The 25,314-nt window shown below is 43.7% G+C and overlaps 1 protein-coding gene across 1 annotated transcript in view; it reads right to left on the bottom strand.

Annotated features, from left to right (window-relative positions):
* ASIC2 (acid sensing ion channel subunit 2) overlaps positions 1-25,314 on the bottom strand; it is a 1,040,351-nt gene that overhangs the window by 547,665 nt on the left and 467,372 nt on the right. The window lies entirely within an intron of this gene.

Here is a 25,314-nt window from a genome sequence, read left to right as displayed (position 1 = left end):
AGAGGGTTATTAGGTCCAGAGCAAGTGGGAAGGAGTCAGCCTTATCAGGAAGAGGAGGGAGCTCTTAGGAGACGAGAGGAGTGAGGATGGAAGCCCAGGTTGCTCTAAGGCACAGCACAGCGACAGAGCACATGGTGTGAGTTTGGCTTCTTTTGCCTTCCTACCTCAGCAACCTTCGTCTGCATATGGAGCGGTGGGAGCCTCAGCTACAGGGGCTTCTATCCCTGTCTCTTGCTTTCTCATCACAGCTCCCAGGAGGTGGTGGTGAGTCATAGGGATGAGCACGAGATTTAAAACTAATCAAATCTGAATTTAAATCTTTATTTTACTAGTGAGAGATCTTGAGCAAGTTGCTCAGCATCCCTGAGTTTCTGTTTCTTCATCTGCGAAAATGAAATAAACATATCTGCCTTGCAGGGTGGTTGTGAAGATTAAATTAAATTATGTATGTATTGTTGTGAGTAATACTTGGGGAGTAATGGCCCATAAAGAGGATTAGCTACAGAGCCAGAGAAACCCAATGGGTCTTCCCGTGGGGGGCCAGGCCCCAGACTTGAGCTATGTCCTGCCTTCTCTGGGCTCCATTTATTTTCTGGATCTGCTTCTGTTGAAAGCTAAACAGTTCCTCCCCCTCCCTGGTGTTTATGCTGCTTCCTCTGGCTACAGACTCTATAATGCTCCCTGCTTAGCAGTCGCTTAGCCAAGCTGGGCCAATTAAGCTGCTTTCCTCTAATTGTTTTGGTGGCTTTTCTCTGAACTCCCTCCAACTTGTCTACAAACCAGTTCTAAATTTAGACCAAAAGCACCAAATGTTGGAGTTCTGAGCTGCTTCTTGCTTTAGCCAGCCATGAGGCTGGCGTGCCTTTAGTGGTTGGGTTTGGGGACATTTCTCCTCTTCTCCCTCTCTCTCTTCTCTTCTTCTTCCACTCGTCATCAACAGGAGGGACCCAAAATGACTTGTGACATGATTTACTTTATTTTCAGAGTACAGGTTCCTATTCTGTTAGAAAACAGTTATTCTTATTTAAACCTCCAGGAAAGTGATGGTAGAGAATTAAATACACAAATTCTTTTAAGGTTCTGGAAACTATACAGGGAAAACAAAATAACTTTGAAATAGCAGGGGAGGGGTGGGGGTGAGGGCATGAGTAGAGTGATTTTTTTTTCTGTGGTTTTATGCCCCAATCCCCTGCCCCTGCTCCACCTTCCTGGTTCGCATTTGCTAAAGCATCAGCCTCAAGCTTCGCTGTGTCTTCATAAAGGCCCTGCAGTGTCTTCATTGGGCAGTTAGGACCCTCCCAACCCCCAGGAGGCAGATTTCTCTCCCAGTAGAGTGGCTGTGCTCTTGAAAGCCCTTTCATAGCCATAGACTGGGCTGAGTTGCACAACAGTCCTGTGCTGGGCCAGGGCAGGTACCCATAACTCCATTTGACAGATGAGGAAATAAAGCTCAAGAGAGGTCCAGCCGCTTGCCCAAAGTCATACAGCTCATGAGCAAGTCCCCAAAAGATCCAGGACTTCTGACCCCAGTCTTGGTCACAGTCGGTGCTCTACAAACATTTGTCTAGAGAGGGAATTCTGATCTCCCTGCTGGTTAAAGAATCATATCAACACAGCCAAAGCCTTAATGACTAGTGCTATGGATTGCATGTCCCCCCAAAACTCATTGAAGCTTGATCCATGTTGTAAAGGTGCTAACAGGGTAGGAAATTCAACTATGGTATCTAGAAGGTGGGCCTTTAAGAGGTGATTAGATTGTGAGGACTATGCCCTTGTGAATGGATGGACCCATTCAGAGAGTAATGGGCGTCGTTCTGATGGCTTTATAAGGAGAGCAAGTGAGCAGGTTAGTCTCTAGCTCAGCCCATTCTTACCATATGACACCCTCATTGCCATGGGACCCTGTAGAGAGTTCCCACCCAGAGGATGGCCCTCACCAGATGTGTCCCCTGGAATTTTTACTTCCCAGCCTCTGAAACTGTAAGAAATAAGTTTCATTCATTTATAAATTACCTGGTTGCAGGTATTCTGTTATAAGCAACAGAAACAGACTAATACAACAAGACTGACAGAGAAGCCAGACTCTTCTGTTGTCTCAGAGTCTCATTGCCATCAACCCAAGGGACACCTGTTGACTGCAGGAATCCACTGTAGACATGCCTCTTTGTTGTCAGCAAAGACCCCAAGCACATCTCAGAAGTCTTTGAGGATACCCACAGGGTCCTGCATGGCAGGAGACACGGTGGCCAGCTGGAAGAAATGCCTCCACAGGTGGCCAGAGAGTTTTTTTGCACTTACTGTAAGCTCCAAGTCTCTTTTTCTTAAGGCATCAAAGGCATGTTAGTTCATAAATTTAAGTCTGTCAACAAGTGTTGGGATCTAACAATATTCTGAGTGCATGCAGAGATGACAGTCCTGGTCCCCTGTATAGGTAACATGTCTCTGCTCTGAAAAATGAGCCTGACACTTCTACATACATGATTTAACTTTTTTCCTATGAGAATCAGGTGTGACAATGAGTGTAAACAAGTCTTACAAACTAGAAAGTTCCATATAAATACACGTAACTCTTTTGTTGCTATGGTTACAATAATCATTGGGGCAGAACTGGTCTTAATATTAGATGTGATCACAGTGAAAGAGCCTTTTGGGTCATGTTGCCCAACTCCTCATTTTGTGGGTGAGGAAATGGAGATACAGAGAGAAGTAATCTCACAGGGCCACACAGCAGGTGACAAGAAGGACTTACCTCCTTACATTAAGTCTACTCCTCCTGCATGCTGGATTTTGCAAAATCCAGTACATGCAAAATGCCTTTAAAATACTCCTTATCCACAGCTTTTCCTTTATCCAGATATCTGTATTCTTTGTCCCATTACCTCAAGATCCTGTGATGTGCCTTAGAAAATTGATTCATGAATCCATGCTGAGGCTTTAAAAAGAGGAAACCATGATGACCAGCTGCACCACCCCACCTGGGGGCTACTTTCATTTCAACAGATGCCTTCACATACCTTGAAGAAAGATAAGTGACTATTAATGGAATCTCAAATTCTATGGCTGGCCATTTGGGATTTTGCTCAGACTGAGTGTGGGTCCGACTTGTCCTTGGGGGTAGAGGGGGGCATCTCATTGAGTCACCCCTACACCTTTCCTTATGAGTGAACATGTGGCTTTCTCCCTCTTGTTATCTCATGGTCCCAACCGTCTGAGTTCTGTGACCCCGATGGATGGTATTGGCCATTTCCACTGGCTTAACCAAAACAGCCTCCACCAGGAGAGCTGGGTTCTGATGTGGAGCATTTGCAGGTTATTTGCCATTCTCTGGGTCCGGGATGCAGCTTGAGCTTCCTTCTGTTTCTTCAGTAGTTAGACTCAGTAGATTCCCAATGCAGTAGATGAATGGGATTTCTTCAGGATGTGTTTCCAGGGCAAAGACAGCATGTGAAGATATGAGAGCTGGTATCAAAGGATGATTTGAAAGTAAAGTACGTGGGGAGAAGATGCAAATGGACAGACAATTTCCCACTAGGTATCGGTCTTCTGTTCCCTTTTTCCTTCCCAGGTGGCTTGTGGGCTTTGCATCTCTTATTTCTTCTTGCATGCTTAGAGCCCTTTACAGATCCTGAAATTTCAGCCTTTGATGAATACCAGTGCTGGACTGGGAGAGACCTTGGTGCCCCAAGGACAAGGAAGAATGAAATGTCAGAATTCGGAGACCTTAGTGTCAGCAATTTTGGAAATTATCTAGTGCAACTACCCTCAAATACTTTGTCAGGAAGACTCAGACTACCTGTAGGGTGTGCAAGAATATAGTTTGCTGGAAAGACACAGCACCAGTTGGATTGTGTGCATGAGCACATCACACGATCTAGAAAGAACCGTGATCATGTGCACACATATGCCCATCCGCTCCACTGTGTGTATGTGTGTGTGTGTGTGTGTGTGTGTGTGTGTGTGTGTGTGTGTGTGTGTACCTTGGAGTCATACAAAGTCAGAGCTGAAGGGACAATAGTCATCATCTAGGTTAACTCTCTTGTTTCATAGAGGAAGAAACTGAAGCCCACAACAGCATCCTTATCTGTAGAATGGGATCCTTGACATTTGCCCTGTTCACCTCGCAGGGGTATGGAAAGAGTCAACAAGATCATGAATATAAACTTGCTTTGGGATACAGAAAGAAAAGTGTAAAATTGTGAGTGAAACCTCACTGTGCATGTAAGTAAGTCCAGAGCTGGAGGAGGCTGTGCTTGCAAAGGACAGGTCTGCTTTGACAGGTGTGCAGGGAACAAAAGTTGACAAGGGATAAAGGGAAAGGGAGTCTGCAGACTCCCCTGGATCCCTCACCCCCAAAACCCTGAAAGTCGGGAAGTCCACAGCCAGCTGGGAAGGGGAAAGAGGAGCCTGGTGAGGGGCACTGGGGAGGAGGACGGAGGGGACAAAGTGCTGGTCCTGTTTCGAGCATGTGCGAGGTTGCCTTTATCTGAACATTGTCCAGATTAACAGGGGTCACTTGGAGGCACCTGGGTTCTACAGGCCACAAGGTGTGGGGCTCAGAGCTGCTGAGGCTCCAGTGTCCACATCTCTGGACCACAGCTGGCAAGTGCAGACTAGCACAATTGAGGAAACAGGCTGGAGAGTGAAAGACGTTTGGCAGGGGCTGCACAGCAGGATGCGTGGAGTGAGGGACTGGACACAGGTCAGTGTGGCTCCAAACTTGGCATGCTCTCCCCAGCATCACAAACAGGGCAGGCGAAGGGAAGGGGCTGTTCTGTGCCCAAGGAATGGCCCTGCCTGTGCTGGGTGGAGAAGGCACTGGTCCCAGCTGCTGCTTCCCTGCTCTTCCCAGGGGGTGAGTGAGCTCCACCCTCTTCCAGAAAAGACTCCCTGCTCCTTTCTCTTTTCTGCTCCTTTCTCTGGTTACTCAAAACAAACAAACAAACAAACAAACCTTTAGTCTTCTCTTTCTCTCCTAGTAGGCTCCTGCTTTGAAATAGGTCCAGAATCTTATCCATTCTTACCATCTTCAGTGCTACCCACCCGGTCCAAGCCCCATCATCTCTCCCTGGCCCCCTGCCTCTCCCTGCCTCTGCCTTTGCTGCTTGGCTGTCTCATCTCTGCACAGCAGCCAGGAGGATCCTACTCATGGGTAAGTCAGATCAAGTCTCTCTTCTTAGGGAGACCCCCAAAGGCCCCATGAGCTGCAACTTCCACAAAAAGACCTCTCTGGTCTCACCTCCTACCACTCCCCATCCCTCCTTGCTCGCTGGCTCCAGCCACATGGGCCTCTTCTGTCACAGGGCCTTTGCACAGCTGTCCCTCTGCCTGGTAGGGGGTCCATGTTGACTTACTGCTATAGCTCCAGTGAGAGGGCTAAGCCAGCGTTCAGGAGACACCTGTCGAATGAAGTTTACCTCTTCCCCTTGCTGTGCCTCCTACCCTACACCTTTCTCCTCAGCATTTCCTCCTCCAGAGCCCACCCGAGAATCCTCGCAGGGGCTCTAAGAGGAAGGCCTGAGCCATTTCCAGTATCTCCTAGTTTTTCAGAGAGGGAGCCAAAGGCACAGACTGTGAACTCCATTTTCAAAACCCCATGTCAGTCCTCCTGGCTCTGCATTTCCTGCCACTTCGAGAAACCCCATCTTCCTCCACATTCCCTGCTTGTCTCAGCCCTCCCAGAAGGAATGAAGTGACTGCTGTCATCCTTCACTGTGACTGGTTGCCATGGCAACAGGGACAGCACACATCCATAGAGGCCCCGGTCAGTGTGCACCTGAAGTTTAGCAAGAGGCAGCGGTGGCTGCCTGGAGTGGTGGTGCTGGTGGGGGGTGTCGGGTTGCTTGTATGAGTTTTTCCCACAAAGCAGGCATACAAGAAGGGGGAGCTGCCAATCGCCTCCTTCTCCTCCCTCCCTGGGGTGATGAGCCTGATTAGGACTCCAGGACGGTGGCACGTGTGATCACGCACTGCTTGGAAGGTGCATGATCCCACCACAAGGCAGAGTTAACTGCAGGGGAGCCTGCAGAGGGGCCAGCTGGTTGCAGTCCCTGGGGAAAGGTGCTCTCTGGAGCATGGTCTCACTGGCTCTCTCACTCTGCCTGGGACTTGGCCAACCTGGCCCAGCACTCAGAAAAGCAGTTGCAGGAGAAACGAACAAGAGAGGAAAGAAATGCACAGAAAAGTGAAGGGATCGGGACATGCACATGTCTAAATCCAGGTGTGGGAAGCCAGAAGTGGATTCTAGATCTTTCCCCTGGCATAAAGGACTGACTGGGCTACATTGGGTTATAAATGAAAGTAATGTTAGCTGCTATATACGAAAAATTTTCAAATCTCAGTGATTTAACCCAATAGTGTTTGTTCCTCACTCTACTTAAAGTCCAATTAACATTATTAAAAATAGAAGGAACAGAAGAGTGCTCAGGGACCTGGGCTGCCCAAATCGGGTGGCTTCCACGGTTGTCCTGGACCTTGACATCCAGCAGACAGACTGTGAGGAAGAGTAGAGGGTTACCAGGACGGTCTTTATGGTCAGATCTGGTGGTGAGCTACCTCACTCTGCCCATGTTCCATTGACAGATCTCTGTCACATGACCCTACCTACCTGCAGAGGCATCTGGGAAATGTAGTCTATCTGCGTGGCCAGGAAGAAGAGGAAACCAACTTGGTGAATGGTGTCTGCTGAAGTCTGGGAGGAAGCCTGGCCCTGAAGGCAGAATGCAGTGTCTGAAGGGAGTGGACTGAAGGTGGACAGTGCCCACAGCCAGACAGGAAGGGACCCCATGGTGCAAACAGCACCCACTGATAAAACTACTCAGGATTAAAATCCAGATTAATCTGACTTCGAAACCTTTGGTTATTTGTACCATGAAGCTTCTTCCCACAGGCACTTCCTGGGTTCTGTTGAAAGGAGAAAGGAGAGAAAAGGGAAACGGATAGGGAAGAAGTGGAATGGACGTGGAGAGCTGGTATTGACAGGGTGTGTTTCTAGCCTAGGCCGAGGGACCTTCAGCCAGTAGTTCAGGTGTCAGGCTAGCTTTGCCCCATATTTGGTACTCAGTAGCTTTTCTGCTGGAGACTTCCTTGCCATCCTCTTGGAACCTACAAGAGGACTCAGGTTGATGTGCCAAACAGTGGTGGGATAAACAGGTGGGAAGAATAGGGATGGATTCCAACTGAGGTTGCAACAGAATCTGGGAACCCTCAGGCCAAATAAGCATCCTACCTGAAAGGCGGGGTGAATTGGGGTCTTCAGAGAAAGAGGTGAGGTGGGGGATTTCCAACCCCAGAGGTGGCTGGGGGAAGAGCAGGCTGGGGAGCCAGGAGGGCGGGCACAGAGCAGGCTGCTAGTGTGAGAGCCTGGAGGGGCCTCGGGGGGAGGGAGGCCCATATCAGACCCACCAGGCACCTTTATAAACAGACCTAGGCCCCACCCGGGCCTTTGCAGACTTTTCAGAGGTGGGGCTCCAGAGTGAAAAATCTCCCCTCACAAAGACCCATTCATTCCATGTATGGGAAAATGAGGCTCAAAGAGGGGATAATGATTTTTCCCAAAGCCACAGAACTAGTTGGAAGCACAGCCTGGCCTCAGACTCTCATATCATGTGTCCTGGGTCAGTGCTTGTTCTCCTCTTGCAATTGCTGTATGCATGCACGTGCGTACACACACACACACACACACACACACACATATACACGCACACACACACGCACACACACACACGCATGCACACACACGCACGCACTCCTAAGTCCTGAGGAACCCAGGTAAGCTCAGAATCTCCAGCAGAAACCCCGACACTCTGACAGCTGGAGACCGATTTAGCCACACGTTCCCATAATTGATCCTGCAGCTCACACAGGTCTAAGCATATTTATCATCTCACATTGGGCAGCTGGCACCTTCCGTGTCTGCCGGCACAGCGAGAGCCCCAGCTGCAGACTGCACGTGAAGAAGTGAGTCTCTGTGGCAGGGGGAGCCCAGAGAGACGATCCATCTCATCTCTGCGTTATCCTCGAGTCGCTCCTGCACAGGGTCTATCTAGAAACCCTCGGTAACATGCAAAAAGAGGGTAGGAGAGAAGGTCCCTTGTCTGAATTGTATAAAGTCTGGATTTTTAAGAACTTTTAAAGGCAGCAGTGTTTATTGCTTTCAAAGCACCCAGGAGCCAAACAGACAGACAGACAGCAAAACAAGCTCAGTTAGGGGTGCTTTGGGGATGACTTTAAGGAAGAGAAAAGAAAGTCTTGTGTAATTAACATGCTTTGTGCTGCTAAGCTGGCATTTCATACATTGGAAACCAACTTGGTTTTTTAACTAAATACAATAATTTGAGAGTGAGTGACAACATGTACTATTGCTTTGCATAGAGAACTATTGATTTACATTTAATAAAAAAGCAGTAACATAGACCACACTATCAGTACAAAGCAAGGAGATTCTAGATCTCCCCACAAACCTAGGGCGCAGCAATCCCTGGCTCAGGCCCCCAGTCCCAGCCCAGACTGCTTCCCTGGCAGCCTTGAGATAGATTCACACTCCCCCTCCTGTGTTAGGCTTAGCGCCCTTTCCTGGGGTGCCCCACTCCCCACTGTGTCTCGGGCAGGCCTCCCCCCTGGGTGAACAGTGTAGGCACAGGAGGTGTTACAATAACACAGCCGCAAGACGACCATTGATTTCCCGCTCCCAGTCTCCGCTTTAATCCATATTTTTATTAAACTTTTTTTGTGCAGGAAGGAACACTTAGGGAAAACAACGAAGGGCTGTCAGGCGCCATTATTAGTCATCTCAACTCCCACCAATGAGCTGTTGCAGGGCAGAAATATTTGCCATCAGGCAGTGGACCCAGGGGCCAGATTGGAAGCAGGAGCTGATTTGGCCAACGGAAAGGAGAATAAAAGAAAGCTCTCGAGACGCCAGGAGGACAATGGCAGCAGCGGTTTCCAATTTATTTCACTTTTTGAATGCTTTTTAGAACCCAGCTCCCACATCTGGCAGACTGATGCCAGCCTTTTCTTAGCATTACCGAGGCTTAGAGCCGGGCTTCAGAGAGCATTCAAATCTCTCCACCCAGCATTACTGGGTCATTCCAGGTGTGAGGCTGGGGCGAAGTGGTGAGATAAGGAGACAAATACACCCAGCATCAGATTATGCAAGACCCCACTCTTCCACTGGAGTTCAAGGCTATGTCCTTAAAGATGCCTTCCACCCCTAACTTGGAACTGCTTCTATTTTTATGCTTAGTACAGTATTATTGTAGTCTGTGCTGCTTCTCCTAGTAGACTGTGAAGTCCTTGAGGGCAAAGACAGTGGCTTAATCCCAAGTTTGTCCCCAGTATGTGGTACAGTGACAGGGACATAGTAGGACTCGGGACATATTTACTGATTAATGAACGAATGAATGAATAAACAATGGCTGAGTTCACCACACTGGAACTGAAAAATTCTGGAGTATGTGTTGAGATGGAGAAGGAGGTATACCCAGGGAAGGCAAGTGCCACTGAAGGGGACAAAGCACTCCAATGTGGGGGCTGGACGTTCTGAAGACCCCTTTGTCTGGGTCACACTCCTATCCAATTCCATCCTGCAATCATGGCACGTCCTAGGCTCATCCTGAGTGTCTACACCTCTGCTCCCACCCAGCAGCGTGGGTGGTGCAGTGCAGAAAAGGGTGCAGTGAGAGCAGCAGAGCTCTTCCTTGGGGGAGTGGTTCCAGGAGCATGTTCCAAGCCCCCACTGAGCCCCTGGTGCTGTCTGGCCCAGTGGGGGTGCCTGAGCAACCCGCAGACAGTCCTGGCCAAGAGGAGCATTAATTAGGAACCCAGGACCCGGGGGCATGCAACATCCTGAGAATATTTTAGGCACAGACCAATAAAGGCCAAGTAACAAAGTGGGAACAAAGACCAGGGCATGCAGGAGAGTTCTAATGCTCTGTGAGTGCACTCTGCCCAAGCAAAGCCTCCTGGGGGAATGTGTAGGATGAATAAATCAGGAAGAAACGTCAACCCTGAGGGTGCAGGGCAGGGAGGAAGCCTGCATTAGGGACCACCTACAAGGGCAAGGCTCTGGGTCTACTCCTTGACCCACCACTCCCTGTCTCCCCCTCCCATATTCCCTTCACTGATTTCAAGGTCTCTTCTCACTACACCCTCTGCCGCTGAAAGTGGCACTCCCTAGAGGACTCAGAGACAATCTGATGAAAGCCACCTGCTCTTTCCTTTGGGAAGCAGGCCATGGTTATATTTTTCTTTCTCATTTTCTGTGTGGGGATGGTAACAGTAGGAACGATGCCTACATCTCCCAAGTGGGGGAAGCACTGGAGATATCTATCTGTCACCAGTCCCTGCCTTGTGACTCCCCTCATCTCAAGTCATGGGTAACTTTTCATTCACAGAGAGAGCCATCCCAGACTCCAGCAAGACTTTCGTAGTGCCCTCGCCTCTCTAAGGTAAGTGGCTATATAATATGATACAGAGACCCTCACCGGAGTTACAAACTTCCTTTGCACTTGCTCTTCCTGTCCCCCACCTGGGTCAGCCTAATTTCATTTCCTTCCTAGTCTTTCTATTGTGTACCTGGATCTCGGCTCTTTAATCCGAAAACCAAGGTTATGTCATTATCCTTTAGTTCCACCCTGGCAATTCTGCTAAAGCAACAGGTGTCTCACATTTGGCTACCTGAATGGAGAGGGTCACGGGGCAATAGGAGTGCTGGGGGTGGGGCACGTTGGGCAGACTCTTCACAAATATCATCCCGCTACAAAGGTAGGTCTTGACTCTGTCTCCTTGGACACCATTGTAGCTTAACCACCATCACCTCCCATCTGAAATGCTGCAGTGGAATTTTAAAAGCTTTCCTTCTTGGTTCCCTCCAATCCATTTTCCTCAGAGCTGCCAAATTTATCTTTTCACAAAATAAAACTGGATCATGTCAATCTTCTGCTTAAGAGATATCGACGGCTTCCCAATGCACTTAGGATAAGCTGCAGAATCCCTGCCTGCTCCCACACCTGTCTGCCTCTTTAATCACACTGAGTACTGCTCTCCTGGTTGCTCTCTGAGCCATCATCACTGTGACCTCCCTCCAGTTCCCTGGGCACATTAAGGACATTCCTTCACACATGCTGGTTCTTCTGCCTGGGATTCTTTCTATCCCAATTCCCACTTGTTTCTTCCCTGGCCTTCAAGCATCAGGTGAAATCCTTCGAGGATCAGGTTAAATGCTTTCCCCCTAGTAGAAGCCTTCCTGCTCCCCTGTTCTACTTGATTTCTCCTGAAATTCCCTGCCACTGCATCACTGTTTTTCTTCACTGACTTTATCATAGCTTGGAATTATAGATTCTATTTTTGGGTTTAGTTATTATCTGCCATCCCTTCTGGAATATAATAAGCTTCATGGGGCAGAGACTGCTGTCTGCTCGGCCCTGCCCCACGAAGAAAAGATCACCCCTTATCTGTGGGACACCTGAAGAAGAAAGGAGAGAGAGAGAGAAAAGAAGGGAAAAGAAGATAAAATGTAGGAGAGGAAAGAGAAGGAAAAGCAAGAAGAGAGAAAGGAGAGAGGTTGAGAAAGGAAAGAAGAGAGAGAAGGGAGTAGGGTTAACAGAGACTAGAGTCCTCCTAGCTGCCCACGGGCTTCCTCCTCCTCTTAGGGAGCAAGCTGCAGTTGGCTTGCTTGACTGCTGGTGCCCTCACCTGACAGGTGGGGCTTGTGCACCTGCCATCTCTCTTTTCATGGGCCCCTGGACAGAAGTGCTCATGCACACACTCATGCACGTGGTGGGATGAATGCCTTGGGTCAGAAAATAAGCAGATGCTGTTCTCTCTCTGCACTTTGTCTCTTACTGTTGGCTCCTTTCTCTAATGGCCTGAGGTTTTTGGTTTTTTTTTTTTTTTTTTTGATATAACAACAGGCATCAAAAGCAGAGCAGGGGGCCGACCCCGTGGCTCACTCGGGAGAGTGCAGCGCTGGGAGCGCAGCAGTGCGCCGGCTGCGGGTTCAGATCCTATATAGGGATGGCCGGTGTGCTCACTGGCTGAGCGCGGTGCGGGCGACACAAAGCCAAGGGTTGCGATCCCCTTACCAGTCATGGAAAAAAAGAAAAAGCAGAGCAGGAAGTAATTAGAAGACACATCACACAAATGGTGTCTGGAAAATCAGCACAGAGAGCCTGCAATTCCCTCCTGGCTCAGCTTCTAGGAATCTGGTTTACCATCAGATTGATTTTGGGGAATTGGTGTGGTAGCTGAGCAGGGACGCACAAACTGCTAGATCCCCAGACTTCAGTTAATCAGGGAGGTGAGAGAAAGCTGCTTAGTCTTCTGCTCCCCCTGCTGGTAGCCTCTGATGTCCCAACGAGCCCTTCCAGCCCCTGCCTGGTCCCCTTCCTTTTCCCTCTCTCCTGCCTAAACCAAAATGCCAGCATCTCTAAGCCTCAGAGCCCTGCTCTGTGCTAGATGGTGACTGTCTGGTCATGAAAAAGTACTGGCTTAGGCTCTGGTCTATGCTCGTGACCTCAGGCACGACTCCTTCCCTCTCTAAGATCCAGATTGCTCATCTATAAGATCACCTCCAATAGCCCTAGGACCCAGACTTTGTATGTTCCATGCTTCCTTTGAAGTTAGCATTCTAATAGGGCCCCATCATATTCATCAGTTTTTGCCGATAACAGAAACTTTAAAATCTCAGTGGCTTACAACAGTGATTATTTTTATGCTCACTGGTCTGTAGGTTGACTGAGATTTGGTTGATCTGGGCTGTACTAGGCTGGGCCAAGCCAAAATCAAGGCCAAGTCATATTCAAGTTTGTTCCATACATTCTTATTCTGGGGTCCAGACTGAAGGGGCAGTAACCATCTGGAGCATGACCTTCTTATGGCAGATCACAGGAGTGTAGGAAGCTAAGCTAAATTTTATAAGCACATGTAAAACCTCTACTCATAGAGTGTCCACTAACATTCCATTGCCTGAAAAAGTCACGTGACCAAAGCCAATTCAATGGGGTAGAGAAATATTCTCTGGTTGCTCTAGTGGAAAGTAGTGCAAAGTCACAAATGGAACACTAGTCTGGGTTCTGCAGACAAACAGGCACACACACACACACACGCACACGCACATGCACATGCACACGCACACACACACACACATACACTCTTACTATAGGGGATTGGAACATGGAGTCATGGAGGCTGAGAAGGCCAAGATCTGCAGTTGGCAAGTTGGAGACCCAGGAGAGCCAATGGTAGAGCTCCAGTCCTGGTCTGAAGGCCTGAGACCAGAAGAGCTGATGGTGTAAGTTCCATTCCATGTCTGAGCCTGAAGGCAGGAAGACTGATGTCCTGGTTTGAAAACTGTCAAGCAGAGAGAGAGAATCTTTTCTTATTCAGGCTTTTGTTCCATTCAGGCCTTCAACAGGTTGGATAAGACCCATCCACATTATGGAGGCCAATCTGCTTTACTTAGTCTACTAATTCAAATGTTAATCTCACCCAGAAACACCCTAACAGACACACCCAGAGTAATGTTAGACCAAATATCTGGGCACCCCATGGCCCAGTCAGGTTGACATATAAAATTAATCATTACAAAGGGCTTGTATATGTAGTTCAATTATAAGGAGAAAGTGAAGAACTTAGAACGATGAATCAGTGTTCTGAAAGGCCTTTGAGAGATGAAGGAATAATTAGAGGGCATTTTGGGGGTCTTGGCCTGGCACTGAGGAAGATAGCTTTGGGCAAGGTTTTCTTTCATGCTCCATACATCTTGCTGCACAGAAAGGTGCCTACTCTGGGCTTCCTGCTGCAGCAGGGAGCATTAGTGGTCACCAATATCCCTATGCTCCTCTACAGTTCCCAGCCCCCCTTGCAGTTAGGTTGGTCATATGCTAGTGCTACAGTGTGCATGAAGTGATATGTTTCATTTTCAGGCTGAGGTGGGTAAATATTCACCAAGTCTTCCTCTTTACCCTGTCAGACAATGCCAGGACAACTCTGAAGTCATAAGAGGGAAGACCCACAGGTGGGTGCAGTTTTGATTCCTGAGTCACCATATGGAAAAGAGGAGCACAGCTACATCAGATTGTGTCATAAGCAAGAAATAAACTTCTGCATTGTGAAGTAACGAAGATTTGGGATTTATTTGTTATTAAAAGTCCACCATATTCTGATGAACACACTGCTATTGCACTGGCTCCCTGAGTAAATCCATCACCTTTTCTGTTCCTAATCTGAGCTTGTTCATTGACTCACAGGCCAAGAAGGGTAAAGGAACCAAACTGGGCAGATAATGCAGGCAGGACCCAGGAGGAGCTAGTGCAGGCAGGTCCTGGGCTTAGCTCCAAGGAGAGAGAAGTGTTACCAGAGAGGCTCGGGGGACCACTCTCTGTTATTTAAAAAATCAAATAAAATGACAATTTAAATCAAATAAAATGTTACATGTGTGTTATTTTAGAATAGAGAGGTAGAAAACCAACAAACAAAATGGACTACAATTTCCCAGATAACCCCATTTTCATTTTTAAATAACAGTAATATGGTATGGAGTAGTAGAGAATTCAATAGAAAAAAAATAGATACACAATGAAAATGAAATTCTCTTTCCTCACTCCTCCAGTCCCCCTCTGCTCAAATGTGGCTGCTTTAAACAGTGTGTGAACTGTTCCTTGTACTTACTTTTGGGAAAAATATGTATGCTCTCATACGAGTATCTACATGTCTAGTCAGTCTTCTTTATTTAAGATTCTGTTCTGTATTTTTCTTTTTATCACTTAATAAGATGACATTAAGATCTTCTCGCATTAGCACTTGCGGGTCTCTCTCATAGTACTTCATGCCTTCAGAGCATTCCACCATCTGGTGGTACCATCATTTATTTAGTATGGCCCTTATTGAGGGACACTTTTCTTCCAGTATTATTTGTTTGTTTATTTTTTGACTACAATCAATGCTGTAATGACTGTAATGAATATTCCTGTGCTTGTATTTACTGGGCAGGTTTTTAGCAATGATATTATGTGAATTAAAATATATGCTTTTTTTTTTATTTTGAAAAGTATTGCCCAATTGTCCTCCCCAAAGTTGTACCACATTACATTCCCACCAGCAGTATGGGAGAATGCTTTACATCCTAACCCACACTGGGCTTTAATTTTTGCCATTTTGTAATTGAAAAAATGGCATATTATTCTTTTCAGGGTGATGTCTTTAAGGGAGATGTCCTCATCATTTCTCCCTAGAAACCTGTTTCTTGAATGAACTATTTCACTAATAGGCTGTGAAACAAATGAGACAGAAAGAAGTGAGGTGTGCTAGGGGCTTTGTCACCTTCAGGAGTTGTACCCCATCAAGCTGCCCAGTGATGCTCTCAGCATCCCTGAACTTCTGCCTCAAATCCCTTAACTGGTTTCCTACCTTGGGGGCTGGGCTGTACCACATATACATAACCTCAAAGTCACCTTTCCCTCCTTCCTTAGACTGAGCCAAACGTACAGCCAGATCCACGGGCTTCTCAACAGAGCAGTTCAAATAAAGATCGAGTGCTTGCTCGTTGGAGATGATACAGAAATGGATTTCTGCATTGACTAAGGGGCTAGACGACATCCCATCTTGGATTTATTTCTTTTAAAAAACTTATTCACTATGTATTTTTTTCTGATTAAAAAATAACAATGCCGTTGAAGTGAATTTGAAAAATACAGAAAGTCATAAAGAAGAAAGCACAAATTGCTTGCAATCCTACCATCTGATGTTCACAAGCTGGTGTATAGATGTCTAGTCCTTTTATACGTACACAAACACATACATACATTTACAAAATCATTAGATATTCTTGAAGAGGAAGTGTAGCATAGTGGTTAATGTTATGACTCTTGAACTGGACAGCTCAGTTTTATATCTCAACTCTGCCACTTACCAGCTGTGAAACTTTGAACAAGTCAGTTTTATCCTCAGGGCCTCAATTTTCTCACGTGCAAAATGGACATAATAATAGCATCCATCACATAAGGAGTTGTGTGTGTCACATACATTTATCACAAGTTAAGCTGGCAAATAGAAAATGCTATATATGTAATTATTTTGTTATTGTCAAATATTTCTTACCCTTGTACGAATGTACCATAATTTATGTAAATCCCCTTCTGTTCAACATTTGATATTGTTTCCAACTTTTTTCATGATAAGCAATCCTGCAACAGCCAATCTTGGTTATAAAATATTGTGGCCATTTCTAGCTATGGGAATCATAAATATAATGATAAGGCTAATTTCAAAGCTTTGGATATGCATTGCCAAATATTTTCATACAGATGATGACAACTTACATTTAGACCAGCAGTATATTAAACTTATTATTTCCCTGCTCTTTCACCTAGTCTGAGTGTTACCATTTTTAAAAACCTGTTAAGCTCTCTCCACCCAAGAGTGTATGATTCAATGGGGAATTAAGAAGTGAAATCACTTCAGCAGAAAATGGCAAATTGTGGGCATTGAGTTGATACTTATGTGTTATATCTTTGAAAATGGGAATTTCTGAGGTCAACTCAAGGGGTTCCCACTGCTAAAAAGCTAAAGTCTTGGTTTCAACATCACAAAGAACATGAACACCTCTAATTTCATTGAGTTTGCAAGAGCTTTGGTTTAGGGGAACACAAGGTAGGTGAGATGGTGTATTTTGACTGATCAGTACAAATGTATCCCTACTGAAAATCAACAGAAAGATCCCTATGAGCCTTCATCTTTTAAATTTTCAGAGACTTCGAGAATGCCTTTAAAACAAAAACAATGAAAAGTAAGATTGTTTTTTCCATTTCTGTGAAGAATGTCATTGGTATTTTGATGGGGATTGCATTGAATCTTTAGATCACTTTGGGTAGTATAGACATGTTCACAATGTTAATTCTTCCAATCCAAGAGCATGGAATATCTTTCCATCTTTTTGTGTCTCTTTATTTTCTTTCAGAAGTATTTGTAGTTCTCATTGCAGAGGTCTTTCACCTCCTTGGTTAAATTGGTCCCTAGATATCTTATTTTTTGTGTGACAATTGTAAATGGGCTTACTTTCTTTATTTCTCTTTTTGTTAATTCATTATTTGAGTATATAAATTTGGGGGCATTTACTTTGTATCCTGCAATATTACTGAAGTTATTTACCAATTCTAGGAGTTTTTTCATAGAGTCTTTAGGTTTTTCTATATACAGTATCATGTCATCTGCAAATAGAGAAAGTTTGACTTCATCTTTTCCAATCTGGATTCCCTGTATTTCTTTCTCTTGCCTAATTGCTCTAGCTTGTACCTCCAGTACTATGTTGAATAGAAGTGGTGAGAGTGGACATCCTTGTCTTGTTCCTGTCCTTAAGGGGAAGGCCTTCAATTTTCCCCCATTCAGAATGATACTGGTGGTGGGCTTGTCATAAATGGCTTTTATTGTAGCCAAAGCAATCCTGAGCAAAAAAATCAAAGCCGGAGGCATAACTCTGCCTGACTTCAAATTTTACTACAAAGCTGTCATAACCAAAACAGCATGGTGCTGGTATAAAAATAGACATTCAGACTGGTGGAGTAGAATAAAGAACCCAGAAATCACTCTTCAGGCTTACAGCCACCTGATATTAGACAAAGGCAACAAAAATCTACATTGGGGAAAAGATTGCCTCTTTGACAAGTGGTGCTGGGAAAACTGGATATCCATATGCAGAAGAATGAAACTAGATATGCATCTCTCACCATACACTAAAATCAACTCAAAATGGATTAAAGACCTAGGCATAAGACCTGAAACTGTAAAATTACTAAGGGAAAAAATAGGTGAAACACTTTAGCAGTTAGGTGTGGGCACAGGCTTAATGAACATGAGCCCAAAAGCACTAGCAGCAAAAGAAAAAATAAACAAATGGGACTATATCAAACTAAAAAGTTTCTGCACAGCGAAAGAAACAATCAACAGAGTGAAAAGACAACCTACAGAGTGGGAGAAAATTTTTGCTAACTATGCATCTGATAAGGGATTAATATCCAGAATATACATAGAACTCAAGCAATTATATATTAAAAAATTGTGACCCAATTAAAATGGGCAAAGGAGCCGAATAGACATTTTTCAAAGGGAGATATACAAATGGCCAACGGATACATGAAAAAATGCGCACCATCACTAGTCGTTAGGGAAATGCAAATTAAAACCACATTGAGATACCACCTCACTCCAGTTAGACTGGCTATAATAAAAAAGACGGTGAATAACAAATGCTGGTGAGGGTGTAGAGAGATGGGAACACTCTTGCACTGTTGCTGGGACTGTAAATTAGTACAACCACTGTGGAAAACAGTATGGAGGTTTCTCAAACAACTACAGACAGATCTTCCATATGATCCAGCAATTCCTCTTCTGGGTATATACCCAGAGGAATGGAAATAATCATGTCAAAGAGATACCTGCACTCCCATGTTTATCGCAGCTCTGTTTACAATAGCCAAGATATAGAACCAACCTAGATGTCCATCAATGGATGATTGGATAAGGAAACTGTGGTATATATACACTATGGAATACTACTCTGCCATAAAAAAGAATAAAATACTCCTGTTTGCAACAACGTGGATGAACCTGGAGAAACTTATGTTGAGTGAGATGAGCAAAGCACAGAGGGATAAATACCACATGTGCTCATTCATATGTGGGAGCTAAGAGAGAGAGGAAGGAAGGAAAGAAAGACCACAGTAGTGCTGTGGTCTAACAGAGGGAAGGAACATTCCTAGGTCTACAAATTGGAGTGGGGGGGGTGACAGGGGGAGGGGGAGGAAAGTTGGGGGATAATTGGGTGGGGATAAGGGGTACAAAAGTAATTTCTGGTGATGGGTATTGCCCCAGTGTGAATCTGGCCCTCACATCATGGGCAGGAAGGGTGAAAGTTAGCTTTGTATCTCACGAATATCCTTAATAAATAAATTAAACAAACAAAAACAAATAAAAATAAAATAAAATAAAAACAATGAAACCAAACTATTAACAGTTTATCATGGTAAATTAATAGTTCAAGAACTTTGCCACTCCCTAGAGCCACAACCTTGGCTAAGTCATGTCCTGCATCCTCCTACCTGCAGGACTTCAGTGAGTAAATGGGATAGAGAATCACAGACCATGCTCTAAAGGTCCTTGTCAGGTCTGACATTGCATCAGCCTGTACCACCTGAGTTTATGAAAGAGATCCGTAGTATACACTGCAACACATTTTAAACTGTGGCCTTTGGTCCATACATGTAATTGGATGCACTCTTCAAAGTGACAAAATGCATTAGCAGGTCTTGGCCCCGCGGAGTCTCTGTTACCACCAGCTCTCAGCAGCGACTGCAGCAGCACTTACTTCAGCAAGGGAGCCTGCACTGCAGGCATCAGGGTAACCCCAGTTTCTCATCTCAGCTCCATGTCATCTGTGTCCAAGAGATTTGGCCTTCTCCTTCCAAATGAGAAAGGATTTGGGGAGCGAGTACCAGCCACATCCAAGACAAGAGTGGAGGTTGATTCTTTTTTTTTTTTTTTTTTTTTTGTCTTTTTTCGTGACCGGCACTCAGCCAGTGAGTGCACCGGCCATTCCTATATAGGATCCGAACCCGCGGCGGGAGCGTCGCTGCGCTTCCAGCGCTTCACTCTCCCGAGTGCGCCACAGGATCGGCCCTGGAGGTTGATTCTAAGAGCTGCTGGTGAACAGTGCATAAGTCACAATTTGCTGTGGCATGGTTTGGTGTTTCCAAGCTTGGACTTGGAAGCCAGACACCCTGGGTGTCTATTCTGGCGCTGCACTTACTAGCGTGACTTAAGCAAGTTGCTTTAATTCCCTGTGTCTTAGTTTCCTCCACACAAATCCATACTTAGTTTTAATAACCCAGTTGACTGAATTTTATTATCTTCATCTCAGCTGTAATTCTGGCTAATAACTGGACGTGCTGGATATTGTCTGTTAACACTCAGTATCATCCCTGCTTTTCTAAAAGCAATTCCTGAAACTCAGGGGCTAGAAGCCTAGAAACTACATTTCCCAGACTCCCTTGCCAGCAGGGATTAGTGAGATCTGCCATGGAGAGGCGGTTTGTTTGAGATTTCTGAGGTGGAATAGCAGCAGATACTATTCTCCAGAAGCAACTGTGTGGGGACAAGTGCGGCCTTCAGCAGACAGTGGATGGGCTTTTGCCAGGGGCTTTTGGGCACCCTCCAACAGGCACTGACATACGTGGTAGCTGCCTTGTCATTTCTGCATTTCCACATTTTCTGAAATACAGCAATGTCTCCCTGACCTCTTTCCTCAGTCTTTGCAAGGGTTGTGTAAGCCTCTAGTTCCCTATGCTAAATACATTCCTATTTAAAACACCTCATGTCACTTCTGTTTCCTGACCTAACATTTGTGAATACATCAGATATCCTTTACAAAGTAGTAAGTAGAAAGCACCCTGAGCTTAGAATTTGAATTCATGAGTTTAAATTCCACCTCTGCTGCTGACAATCCCGTGACTGTGGAAAAGCCATTTAATTCTCTCATTAAACAAAAGAAGACAGAAAATATTTGTTCTGATTACTTCACAGGATTATGGTGAGGGCGAAAGGGGCTAATGGATGCAAATATATGTCCTAAACTGTTCAGATTTCTATACAAGAAGGGAGTTACTATTTCTGTTTCATTACACAGTTTCTGTTTGAGAAAATGTTCCCTCATGTTGCCCATAAGAAAGAGTAGCCACCTCTTGGTCAGCCCCACCACTGATTGTGCAGCAAACATAGCTCGTTACCCATCCCCAGGAATTTAGGCCACCACCCTACCCAGATTCCGCTTCTAACACGTGGACTGTACATCATAGACGGTTATTTAATTCTCTTTAGTTTCAACCAGGTCTGCAACCCCCTTGATGGGGTCAAGGGTATATTCCAGCAGCTCACTTTGGGATGGTCTATTGTATTACTAGAGAGTATCTCTGAAACCAAAACAAAGTCCAAAGGCCATGGGGAGGAAATAAATAATTAAATACCTATAACTGAAGATCTTTTTGGTTTGACACAGTGCCTTTACAGCATCAACCCTGGACAATATCTGCACCCTTTCTTTCCTCTTTCATGTATCTGAGCATTGACTCTCATGCTGTGCACCTTTTGGGCCTCAGGCTCCTCATTTTTCATGGCTTTCCATTGGCTCTGCAATCAAGTTCCAACATGTCTGCATGGCATAACTGGCCTCTTGTAATCTGCCCCTGGCTGCTGTCTCTCCAGATTCATCTCTTTATATTTTATAAGATCACCCTCACCAATGCCCAAATATTTTATTAATAAGTCCCGTCTGTGCTGAGCTATTTGCATTTCCTTGAGTACACCAGACTCTCTCACGAGCCTGGTTTTCATACGTGCTATTCCCACTGCACAGATTTTCTCCTCTTAATGTTGGTTTTGAAACCCCCTAATCATTTTTCAAGCCCCAGCCCCCAAATATCTCCTATGTGAATTTTTCCTTGAATCCCCCTCCTCCTTCTTCTATGATCTTGCCACACTTTACAGCTGAAATAATGCATAAAAGATAATAAAGCATAAAAACATCACTGAAGATCAGAAGAAAAAGAATACTAGAACAAAATGTGTAGGGTAGGAGGTTTGTTATATACTTGAATAAAAGTACAGATAAGATGAGCTTGCTGTAAATGTGTATGTTTCTAAAATTTCATTTCAACAATCATTTTAGTAATAATTATGATTTGGCCTTAATAATTTTAATAATAATTTTTATTTGTACTCACTAATTTCAATACCAATTCAATTTCAATATATGAAATTACTTTTTTTAAGCTCCTAAAAATGATGTACCAGAAAAGTTTAATTCTCAATAATAAATTACTCCTTAAATAAAAAAACAGTGTTTTAAGAGGAAAAAAAGGTTTAAGTGTAACCTGTGCTTTGATTACAATAGAAAAGGATTTAGAGTTAAGGTTGGAGAGAGAACATCCATGAATTCAATGAATCATTCAAAGGCAAGCAATTGCACTAAGAAAGGGAAATAAGCAACAAACAAAAGGTCATGAGTGTGCTTACATTTATAAATGCTTACATTTATAAAAATGAGAGTTTAAAAATACAGTCAATCATTAGGATGCTTTGTAATGAGATGGAGGTGACCATAACATGTCTTGGAGCTCAGAGTCTCTGATTATGTCACAGCAAGTACTTACAACAGGTGCTAGACTTAAAGCAGAGATACATGCTGTTCTTTTAAGAAAAGACAAGCATTCCAAATTTGATGATCCTCTCTGTGATGCAAGTGGCTGTCAAGAGTATGATACCTAGCAGATATTTTCTGAAAAGAAAATAATGCACACTTAACCTGTTCCTTCGAGGTGAAGGTGGCATTTAACAACACACAAGAGAGCAATTGTTTCTCAAAAGAAAACCATACGAATGATTTGTCCATTTTGTTTATCTTCTCAATAAGCCAACTTTTTGTTTCATTGATCTTTTGTATCCTTTTGGTCTCTATATCATTTAGTTCTGCTCTGATCTTAGTTATTTCTTTCCATCTACTAATTTGGGGGTTGGATTGTTCCTGTTTTTCTAGTTCTTTAAGGTGTAGTATTGGGTTGTTTATTTGAAATCTTCCTGTTCTTTTGATGTAAGCATTTATTGCAATAAACTTCCCTTTTAGTATTGCTTTTCCAGTATCCCACAGGTTTTGGGATGATGTGTCTTTATTTTCATTAGTTTCAAGAAATTTTTTGATTTCCTGTTTAATTTCTTCCTGGACCCATAGGTCATTCAGGAGTCTGTTGTTTAATTTCCATATATTTGTATAGTAACCAGAGCCTTGCTTATTATTGATTTCTAGTTTTAATACATTGTGGTCTGAAAAGAAGCTTGAAATGATTTCAAAGTTTTAAAATTTGTTGAGACCTGATTTGTGACCTAACATGTGGCCTATCCTGGAGAATGTTCCTCATGCTGATGAGAAGAATGTATATTCTGTAGTTGTTGGATGAAATGTTCTGTAGATGTCTGCCAAGTCCAATTGGTCTAAAGTGTAGTTTAAATTCTGTGTTTCTCTGTTGCCTAGATGATCTGTCCAGTGTTGAGAGAGGGGTTTTGAGGTCCTCAACTATTATTGTATTTGGGTCTGTCTCTCTTTTTAGGTCTAATAGCATTTGCTTTACATATCTGGGTGCTCAATGTTGGGTGGATAAATATTCATGATTGTTATATCCTCTTGCTGGATAGATTGCTTTATCATTATATAATGACCTTTGTCTCTTTTTATGGTTCTTGGTTTAAAGACTATTTTATCTGATTTAGGAATAGTTTTTGGTTTCCATTTGCATGGTATATCTTTGTCCATCCTTTCACTATTAGTCTGTGTGTCTTTACAGGTGAGGTGAGTTTCTTATAGGCAGCATATAGTTGGGTCTAATTTTTTTAATCCATTCAGCTAGTCTATGTCTTTTGAGTTGTAAATTCAATTCATTTACATTTAGGGTTGTTATTGAGAGGTATTATCTTATTCCTGGCATTTCATTGATTTTTGAATGGTTGTGTCAAATATATTTTGTTCCTTTCATTTCTACTTATTGTTTGTCTTCGGTGTTTGTTGATTTTCTGGAGTGGTAATATATAGTTTTTTTCTCTTTCTTGTTTGCATATCAGCTTTACCAGTGGGGTTTGTTCTCTCTTGTGTATTCATGGTGGTGTTCATCGTTTCTAGGATTCCAGATGCAGGACTCCCTTGAGGATTTCCTGTAGGGCTGGTTGTGTAGTGATGAACTCCATCAGTTTTTGTTTGTCTGGGAAATATACTATTTCTCCTTCATTTCTGAGGGATAGCATTGCTGGGTATAGTATTTTTGGCTGGCAGATTTTTTTCTTTTAGTACTTTGAACATATCACCCCATTCTCTCCTGGTCTGTATGGTTTCTGCTGAGAAATCTTCTGTTAGTCTAACAAAGTATTAGCTGGATGAACTAAAAAAAGAAGGGAGAAGCCCCAAATAACAAAAAATCAGAAATGAAAAAAGAGACATTCCAACCAATACCACAGAAGTGCAAAGAATAATTAGAGACAACAATATGCCAACAAATTTGAAAACCTGGAGGAAATGGATAAATTTCTAGACACTTGAAAACTACTGACTAAATCAAGAAGAAATAGAAAATCTGAACAGACTGATAATAAGCAACCAGATTGAAGCAGTAATCAGCAATCTCCCAACAAAAAAAAAGCCCAGAATCAGACAGCTTCACTACTGAATTCTACCAAAACTTTAAAGAATTAATACCAATCCTTTTGAAAATGTTCCAAAAAATTAACCAAAGTCCATTCTCACAAACTCATTCTATGAGGCCGGAATCACCCTGATACTAAAATCAAACAAAGATACAACAACAACAAAAAAAAAAAACTATAGGCTGATATGACCTCAAAAGCACAGGCAACAAAAGAAAAAATAAACAAATGGGATTATAACAAACTAAAAAGCTTAGCACAGCAAAGGAAACAGTCAACAGAGTGAAAAGACAACCTACAGAATGGGAAAAAATCTTTGCAAACTATGCATCTGACGAGGGATTAATATCCATAATATACAAGGAACTCAAACAACTTAACAGTAAAAAAATATATAACCCGATAGAGAATGGGCAAAGGAGCTGAACAGGCATTTCTAAAAGTAAGATATACAAATGGCCAACAAACATGTGAAAAAATGCTCAACATCACTCAGCATCAGGGAAATGTAAATCAAAACCACACTGAGATATCATCTCATCCCAGTTAGACTGCTTATTATTAAAAAGACAGAGAATTATGAATGCTGGCAAGGTGTGAAGAAAGAGGAACCCTTCTACACTGTTGGGGGGACTGTAAATTAGTACAGCCTTTATGGAAAACAGTGTGGAGGTTTCTCAAATGACTACAGATAGAACCATCATACAATCCAGTAATCACACTACTGGGTATATACACAAAGGAGTGGAAATCATCGTGTCGAAGGGATACCTGCACTCTCATGTTTATTGCAGCTCTATTTACAACAGCTGAGAGTTGGAACCAACTTAAATTTCCATCAATGGATGACTAGATAAGGAAAATGTGGTAGATACACAATGTAATATTACTCTACCATAAAAAAGAATGAAATTCTGCCACTTGCGGCAGCATGGATGAGCTTGGAGAAAATCATACTAAGTGAAGTAAGCCAGACACAGAAAGAAAAATACTGCATGTCCTCACTCAAAAGTGGGAGCTAAAAAATAAACAAATAAATTTTAAATAATAAATACAGAAAGATACAACAATCACGAGAAT

The sequence above is a fragment of the Cynocephalus volans genome, chromosome 10 (assembly GCF_027409185.1).
Source record: "Cynocephalus volans isolate mCynVol1 chromosome 10, mCynVol1.pri, whole genome shotgun sequence".
In the NCBI taxonomy this organism is placed as follows: domain Eukaryota; kingdom Metazoa; phylum Chordata; class Mammalia; order Dermoptera; family Cynocephalidae; genus Cynocephalus; species Cynocephalus volans.
The sequence above is the reverse complement of the archived record's forward strand: the minus strand, read 5'-3'. Positions and strand labels throughout refer to the sequence as shown.